The sequence below is a fragment of the Nycticebus coucang genome, chromosome 22 (assembly GCF_027406575.1).
Source record: "Nycticebus coucang isolate mNycCou1 chromosome 22, mNycCou1.pri, whole genome shotgun sequence".
Classification (NCBI taxonomy): Eukaryota; Metazoa; Chordata; class Mammalia; order Primates; family Lorisidae; genus Nycticebus; species Nycticebus coucang.
The window spans coordinates 17,546,376-17,555,912 of NC_069801.1; the positions used below are offsets into that span (position 1 = coordinate 17,546,376).

Genomic DNA, 9,537 nt, shown 5'->3' on the forward strand with positions numbered 1-9,537 from the left:
AATCACCCCCTTCCGGCCTGCTTTTCTTAGACATCATCTGCTCTCCTATGTCCTCCAGCAACACCCATCTCTGGGATCTGCAGCTCAGGCTGGCTTGACTATCCTTCCCTCAGCAAAGAGGACTCTGCCTCAACTCCCTCCAGTGATACAGCAGCAGCGGTGACAGCAGGGAGTTAAGGCACGAAACAAATAGAACATGCCTTTAAAAGATGATTAAAACAAAACGAGGGCTCTTTCCTGTCTTGCAAGATGGTGGGTGGGAAAGTTGAGAAGCCAGTTTCTAAAGAGAGAAACCTCTTAATAAAGAGAAGAGGCCTAAGGCCAAGAGGGGGAAGCCCCACTGCAGCCAAAATCCTGTTCTCGTCAGAGGAACAGGCAGATATTCCCCATCTGCCATGCATGCGAGAAAGGCTATGTATAAGCGGAAATACACAGCAGCTAAATCCAAGACTGAAAAGAAAAAGAAGGCGAAGGTCCTTGCCACTGTTACAAAACCAGTTGGTGGGGACAAGAATGGTGGTACTCGGGTGGTTAAACTTAGCAAAATGTCTAGATACTATCCCACTGAAGATGTGCCTCGAAAGCTATTGAGCCAGGGCAAAAAACCATTCAGTCAGCATGTGAGAAAACTGCCATCTAGCATCACACCCGGGACCATTCTAATTATCCTCACCGGGCACACAGAGGCAAGAGAGTGGTTTTCCTAAAGCAACTGAGCAGTGGCTTGCTATCTGGGACTGGACCTCTGTCCCTTAATAGAGTTCCTCTATGAAGGACACACCAGAAATTTGTCATCACCACCAACACCACAAAAATTGACATCAGTAATGTTAAAACACCCAAGCATCTTACTAATGCTTATTTCAAGAAGCAGAAGCTCCGGAAGCCCAGAGACCAAGAAGGTGAGATCTCCATCAAAGACAAAGAGAAATACGAGAGATAACAGAACAGCACAGTGTCGATCAAAAAGCTGTGGACTCGCAAATTTTACCGAAAATCAAGGCTATTCTTCAGTTCCAGGGCTACCTGTGATGAGTGTTTGCCCTGACAAATGGAGCTTATCCTCATAAAATGGTATTTTAAACTTCTTAAAAAGAACCTAATTAAATGGCTAATAGATTAAAACAAACAAAGAGGCCAGGCATGGTATCTCACGCCTGTAATCCCACCATTCTGGGAGGCTGAAGTGGGTGGATTGCTTGAGTTCAGGAGTTCAAGACCAGCCTGAGCAAGAGCGAGACCCTGTCTCTACTAAAAACAGAAAAATAGCCAGGCATCATGATTGGTGCTTGTAGTCTCAGCTACTTGGGAAGCTGATGCAAGAGTATTGCTCAAGCCCAAGATTACTGCGAGCTATGATGCCACAACACTCTACTCAGGCCAACAGAATAAGATTCTGCCTTAAAAAATAAAAAAATAGGGTGGCATCTGTAGCTTAGTGGGTAGGGCGTCAGCTACATACACTGAGGCTTGGTGGCTTCAAACCCAGCCAGGGCCAGCTAAAATCAACAATGACAACTGAAACCAAAAAATAGCTGGGTGTTGTGACGGGAGCCTATAGTCCCAGCTACTTGGGATGCTGAGGCAAGAGAATTGCTTAAGCCCAAGAGTTTGAGGTTGCAGTGAGCTGTAATACTACAGCTCTCTACTGAGGGTGATATAGTGAGACTCTGTTTCAAAAAAAAAAAAAAAAAAGCATGGTACTGGCACAAAACAGAGAGGTAGATGTATGGAACAGAATAGAGAACCAAGAGATGAACCCAGCTACTTACCATTATTTGATCTTTGACAAGCCAATTAAAAACATTCAGCGGGGAAAAGATTCCCTATTTAACAAATGGTGCTGGGTGAACTGGCTGGTGACCTGTAGAAGACTGAATCTGGACTCACGCCTTTCACCATTAACTAAGATAGACTCTCAATGGATTAAAGATTTAAACTTAAGACATGAAGCTATAAAAATAATTAGAAGAAAGTGTAGGGAAAACCCTTGAAGAAATCGGCCTGGGTGAATATTTTATGAGGAGGACCCCCCAAGCAATTGAAGCAGCTTCAAAAATACACTACTGGGACCTGATCAAACTAAAAAGCTTCTGCACATAAACTTAAGACATGAAACTATAGAAATACCAGAAGAGAGTGCAGGGAATACCCTTGAAGAAATCGGTCTGGGTGTGTATTTTATGAGGAGGACCCCCTGGGCAATTGAAGCAACTTCAAAAATACACTACTGGGGGCGGCGCCTATGGCTCAGTCGGTAAGGCGCCGGCCCCATATACCGAGGGTGGCGGGTTCAAACCCGGCCCCGGCTGAACTGCAACCAAAAAATAGCCGGGTGTTGTGGCGGGCGCCTGTAGTCCCAGCTACTTGGGAGGCTGAGGCAAGAGAATCGCTTAAGCCCAGGAGTTGGAGGTTGCTGTGAGCTGTGTGAGGCCACGGCACTCTATCAAGGGCCATAAAGTGAGACTCTGTCTCCACAAAAAAAAACAAAAATACACTACTGGGACCTGATCAAACTAAAATGCTTCTGCACAGCCAAGAACACAGTACGTAAAGCAAGCAAACAGCCCTCAGAATGGGAGAAGATATTTGCAGGTTATGTCTCCGACAAAGGTTTAATAACCAGAATCCACAGAGAACTCAAACATATAAGCAAGAAAAGAACAAGTGATCCTATTGCAGGCTGGGCAAGGGACTTGAAGAGAAACTTCTCTGAAGAAGACAGGCGCACGGACTACAAACACGAAAAAATGTTCATCAGCCTTAATCATCAGAGAAATGCAAATCAAAATCACTTTGAGATATCATCTAACTCCAGTAAGATTAGCCCACATCATAAAATCCCAAAACCAGAGATGTTGGTGTGGATGTTGAGAAAAGGGAACATTTCTACACTGCTGGTGGGAATGCAAACTAATACGTTCCTTTTGGAAAGATGTTTGGAGAACACTTAGAGATCTAAAAATAGACCTGCCATTCAATCCTACAATTCCTGTACTAGGTATATACCCAGAAGACCAAAAATCACATTATAACAAAGATATCTGTACCAGAATGTTTATTGCAGCCCAATTCATAATTGCTAAGTCATGGAAGAAACCCAAGTGCCCATCGACCCACGAATGGATTAATAAATTGTGGTATATGTACACCATGGAATATTAAGCAGCCTTAAAGAAAGATGGAGACTTTACCTCTTTCATGTTTACATGGATGGAGCTGGAACATATTCTTCTTAGCAAAGCATCTCAAGAACGGAATAAAAAGTATCCAATGTACTCAGCCCTAGTATGAAACTAATTTATGGCTTTCTTATGAAAGCTATAACCCAATTATAGCCCAAGAAAAAGGGGAAAGGGGACAGTGAAGGGAGGGGGAAGGATGGGTAGAAAGAGGGAAATTAGTGGGATCACACCTACGGTGCATCTTACAAGCATACATGTGAAATTTACTAGGTGTAGAATACAAATGTCTTAACACAATAATTAAGAAAATGCCATGAGGGCGGCGCCCGTGGCTCAGTGAGTAGGGTGCTGGCCCCATATGCCGGGGGTGGCAGGTTCAAACCCAGCCCCGGCCAAACTGCAACAAAAAAATAGCTGGGCGTTGTGGCGGGCACCTGTAGTCCCAGCTGCTCGGGAGGCTGAGGCAAGAGAATCGCATAAGCCCAAGAGTTAGAGGTTGCTGTGGGCCGTGTGATGCCACGGCACTCTACCTGAGGGTGGTACAGTGAGACTCTGTCTCTACAAAAAAAAAAAATAATAATAAGAAAATGCCATGAAGGCTATGTTAACCAGTTTGATGAAAAATTTTTTTTTTTTTGTAGAGACAGAGTCTCACTTTATGGCCCTCGGTAGAGTGCCGTGGCCTCACACAGCTCACAGCAACCTCCAACTCCTGGGCTTAAGCGATTCTCTTGCCTCAGCCTCCCGAGTAGCTGGGACTACAGGCGCCCGCGACAACGCCCGGCTGTTTTTTTTTTTTTTTTTTTTTGGTTGCAGTTCGGCCGGGGCCGGGTTTGAACTCACCACCCTCGGTACATGGGGCCGGCGCCTTACCGACTGAGCCACAGGCGCCGCCCTGATGAAAATATTTCAAATTGTATATAAAACCAGTGCATTGTACCCCATGATTGCATTAATGTACACAGCAATGATTTAATTTCAAAAAATAATAATAAATAGGGCGGTGCCTGTGGCTCAGTCGGTAAGGCGCCGGCCCCATATACCAAGGGTGGCGGGTTCAAACCCGGCCCCAGCCAAACTGCAACCAAAAAATAGCCGGGCGTTGTGGCGGGCACCTGTATTCCCAGCCACTCGGGAGGCTGAGGCAAGAGAATCGCTTAAGCCCAAGAGTTGGAGGTTGCTGTGAGCTGTGTGAGGCCACGGCACTCTACCGAGGGTGGTACAGTGAGACTCTGTCTCTACAAAAAAAAAATAATAAATAATAATAATAAATAAATAAAAGCAAAACAAAACAAAACCTGGTCAAATAAAACTGGTCAAAGGTGTTAAAATTCCTGACTTAGGCCAGGTGAGGTAGCTCATGCTTGTAATCCTAGCACTCTGGGAGGCTGAGGCAGGTGGATTGCCTGAGCTCACAGGTTCAAGACCAGCCTGAGCAAGAGCAAGATTCAGTCTCTAAAAATAGTTGTGTGTTGTGGCAGGTGCCTATAATCTCAGCTACTTGGGAGGCTGAGGTAAGAGAATTGCTTGAGCCCAAAAGTTGGAGGTTGCTGTGAGCTATGATGCCATAGCACTCTACTGAGGGTGACAAAGTGAGACTGTCTCAAAAAAAAAAAAGAAAAAAACTCCTGACTTAAAGATGAGTTGTTATAAATTTTACAGTGAAAGAAAGTAAATTTGGTGAGTTGGCCCTTTAAATGAATAGGCCTGTCTCCCGATGCAACCTCCCTGGGCCTCCACTGATGTGTACAGGGAGAGTTCTTATAAAATGGAAAAATAATAGCAATCTCATAAGGATTTTTTTTTTTTGAGACAGTCTCACTATGTTGCTATCAGTAGAGTGCTGTGGCATCACAGCAACCTCTAACTCTCGGGCTTAAGTGATTACCTCAGACTCCCAAGTAGCTGGGACTACAGGCGCCTGCCACAACACCCAGCTATTTTTTTGTTGCAGTTGTCATTGTTGTTTAGCAGGCCCTGGCAGGGTTTGAACCCACCAGCTCCAGTGCATGTGGCTGGCACCCTAAGGACCAAACTACGGGCCCCAAACCTCATAAGGATGTTTTTTTTTTTTTTGTAGAGACAGAGTCTCACTTTATGGCCCTCGGTAGAGTGCGGTGGCCTCACACAGCTCACAGCAACCTCCAACTCCTGGGCTTAAGCGATTCTCTTGCCTCAGCCTCCCGAGTAGCTGGGACTACAGACGCCCGCCACAACACCCAGCTATTTTTTTTGCAGTTTGGCCAGGGCCAGGTTCGAACCCACCACCCTTGGTATATGGGGCCGGCACCCTACTCACTGAGCCACAGATGATGCTACTGTCAAGATCCTTGTATACGTATCCTGTTGCACATGTGCATGAGTTCCTCTAGGCCTAGGATATAAATTCAAGAAGTGTCAATACTATGCCATGGAGTATATGTGTAGGTATCTTCAAATTTACTAGGTAAAGATAAACTGTTTCATAAAGTGGTCAGTCTAATTTACTCTGCCATCAGCAGCATAAGGGTGATCCCATTGCTCCATGTCCTTACCAGCACTTGGCACCATCAGGTATTTTTATTTCCATCACTTACCACAGTAGTTGCATTGTGCTTTGACATCCATTTCCCTGCTTACTAATGAGGTTTGAGCACCTTTCCATGTTCAGTGATAACTGGCATGTCCTTTTTTTTGTTTGTTTTTTATTTATTTATTTTTGCGGTTTTTGGCCAGTGCTGGGCTTGAACCCACCACCTCAGGCATATGGGGCCGGCGCCCTACTCCTTGAGCCACAGGTGCCACCCTGGCATGTCCTTTTATCATGTGTTTATGATATCCTTTTATGATGTGCTAATTCACAACTCAAGTCTTTCCCTCAGTTTTCTGTTGAGTTACCATGCTCTTCCTTCTATGCCTCATGAAGCCTTTTTATCCTAAAAGCTAGAAAAGGAGTTCTTTTTTTTTTTTTTGTAGAGACAGAGTCTCACTGTACCGCCCTCGGGTAGAGTGCTGTGTGGCGTCACACGGCTCACAGCAACCTCTAACTCTTGGGCTTACGCTATTCTCTTGCCTCAGCCTCCAGAGCAGATGGGACTACAGACGCCTGCCACAACACCTGGCTATTTTTTTGTTGCAGTTTGGCTAGGGCTGGGTTTGAACCCGCCACCCTCGGCATATGGGGCCGGCGCCCTACTCACTGAGTCACAGGCACCGCCCGAAAAGCAGTTCTTAATAAATGGTCCAAACAGCACAGAGGAAGGTAGAAGCTAAGGCTAATTCTCTTGTTCGTAATACTCATAGTACTAAAGGGAGCTTTCCACAGAGTAGGGCTTAACAAAAATGCATGCAGATTGATTACAGACCCATAATCCTTACTTGCAATTCCAAAAAGTTCTGAAAACCAAAAGGATTTTTCCATGCTTGGTACAAAATTCATTTTTTTCTTTTGGAGACAGGGTCTTTTTCCATTGCCTGGGCTAGATTGCAATGGATACTTCACTGCAAGCTCAAACTCCTGGGCTCAAGCAATCTTCCTGCTCAGCCTCCCAAGTAGCTGGGACCACATGCATGTGTCACCCCAAACAGCCAATTTTTCTATTTTTTTTTTTTAGAGACAGAGGTCTCGCTCTATTACTTGGGCTAGTTTCAAACTCCTAGTCTCAATAATCCTTCTGCCTTGGCCTCGCAAAGTGCTAGGATTACAGGCAAGAGCCATCATGCCCACCCCAAAATTCATTTGGAAGCAAAACCTGGACATAAACTACTCATAGTTTTTATTTCCTGTAGAAATATTAAAGTTTGACTATGGATGTTGCTCTAGACCCAGCTGAGGAATAATACAACATGCAATGTATGCCTTAGTATAGTTTTCTAAAATCTAGGAAAAAAAATTTTTGTTTTTGAGAGTCGCACTATGCTGCTCTTGGTAGAGGGCCGTGGCGTCACAGCTCACAGCAACCTCCAACTCCTGGGCTTAACTGATTCTCTTGCCTCAGCCTCCCATGTAGCTGGGACTACAGGCGCCCACCACAAAGCCCAGCTATTTTTTGGTTGTAGTTGTCATTGTTGTTTGGCAGGCCCGGGCTTGATTTGAACCTGTCAGCTCTGGTGTTATGTGGCTGGTACTTTAGCCGCTTGAGCTACAGGCACCAAGCCTAATTATCGAATTTTTATAGTGTTTTCAACACATAGTGTTGAGTGAAAAAAAAATTTTTGCAAAATAATTTGAAGAAAGGGCAGGCGCGATGGTTCAGGCCTATAATCCCAGCACTTGGGAGGCCAAGGCAGGTGGATTGCCCAAGCTCATGAGTTCAAGACCAGTCTGAGCCAAAGCGAAACCTTGTCTCTAAAAATAGCTGGGCTTATGGCAGGTACCTGTAGTCCCAGCTACTTGGGAGGCTAAGACAAGAGAAACACTTGAACCCAAGAGTTTGAGGTTGCTGTGAGCTGTGATGCCATTGCACTCTACCAAGGGTGACCAAGTGAGACTCTGTCTGAAATTAAAAAATAGTAATAATAATTTGAGATTTATTCTGAGCCAATACAAGTGACTGTGGGCCAGGCATCAACAAACCCAAGATTTGAGTGGTCCCAAAGTGGTCAGATTACAACTTGGTTTTATGTATTTCAGGGTACCAGGAATTGCAGGTAAAATCATAAATCAATACACGGATATACACTGGTTCAGCCCGAAAAGGTGGAATTATCTCCAGGTATGGGCTTACAAATGACACATGGATTCACAGGTTTTTAAAACTGGCAATTATAAGAGAATTAAGCTTTACCTAAAATCTTGGACTCAGTAGGAATGAATTACTAAATTAAGGGGTGGGTCTATTATCTGTCATGTGATACCATGCTGGCTAAAAAGGACCTATTTCCACCAGATTTTATGGATTATAAGGCATGAGTTAACCCTTATCTGGCTGGGCCTTACATCTTATTTATACTTTGGTATCTTATTGCTACAAAGTCTATTTTAGCAATCTTATCTCTATTTTAACATAAATGCTAGTCAGGTGTGGTGTCTGAACTCCAAAGAGAGGGAATATAACGAAGGGTGTCCAACTACTCTCCTGGCATGGCTAGGAACTCAGTTTTAAGGTTCTTCTGGGATCCCTTGACAAGAAGACCTTGAGGTCCCCTCAAGAGGGGGTCTATTCAGACAGTCAGAGTGCTTAGGGTTTTATTTTTAGTTTACAATACATAATAGGACTGTTGTGAAGATTAAATAAGTATTATCAACTCTTTCATATCTTAGAGGAGACCTCAAAGGCTCAGACAGGTTAAATTATTTGCCTAATCATACAGTAGAGCTGAAATTCATGTTCATTGAAATTATGTAGCTCAGTCGCAAGGCAGGCGGTTTGAACTCTGCTGGGCCTGCTAAACAACGACAACTGCAACAACAAAAAAATAGCCAGGTGTTGTGGCAGGCGCCTGTAGTCCAAGCTACTTGGGAGGCTGAGGCAAGAGAATCTCTTAATTCCAAGAGTTTGAGGTTTCTATGAGCTGTGATGCCACAGCACTCTACTGAGGGCAACATAGTGAGACTCTTGTCTCCAAAAAAAAAAAAAAAAAAATTTTTTTTAAAGTGCATGTATATTTGAGCACACCTGATACTAAGAAATAATGTTTTGTATATACGTATGTTTGTTTTTTGCTATTTTTGGTCAGGGCTGGGTTTGAACCCACCACTTCTGGCATTTGGGGGCAGCGCCCTACTCCTTTGAGCCACAGGCGCCACCCTATTAATACATATTTTAAAGTAGTAAATAGTAAGCCAAACTGAATGCAATGCTAATAGAACATTCATTGAGAATTGTGATTTTGATGAATTAGTCACAGTAAGTGAAAGAATCTCAAAGAATACCCACTACAGTTTCGTGAAATGACAACATTGAGGTCCAGGGAGACTAAAGGGTGTGTCCAAGGTCTCACAAATAAGTCAGTGTCACAAGCATGAAGGTACTTAGTCTGAACTAGAACAGAACTTCCTGACACCTGAGATATGAACTGATAGTATATGCCTCTTCTGGACTTTTTAAGAAAAAAAAAAAAAAATTTTTTTTTTTTTAAGAGACAGTCTTACTTTATTGCCCTCGGTAGAGTGCCGTGACATCACAGCTCACAGCAACCTCCAACTCCTGGGCTTAGGATTCTCTTGCCTCAGCCTCCCAAGTAGCTGGGACCACAGGCGCCTGCCACAATGCCCGGCTATTTTTTGTTGCAGTTTGGCCAGGGCTGGGTTTGAACCCACCACCCTCAGTATATGGGGCCGGCACCCTACTCACTGAACAACAGGCCCTGCCCAAGAAATTGTTAATTCCTGAAAAATCGAATATTTAAGGCAAACAAGTCTCAAAGTCTT

At 44.1% G+C, this 9,537-nt stretch overlaps 1 pseudogene; it reads left to right on the forward strand.

The window, feature by feature from the left end:
* The first annotated feature begins 380 nt into the window (after positions 1-380).
* LOC128575370 (60S ribosomal protein L6-like) lies at positions 381-1,083 on the forward strand (annotated as a pseudogene).
* Positions 1,084-9,537: the final 8,454 nt, after the last annotated feature.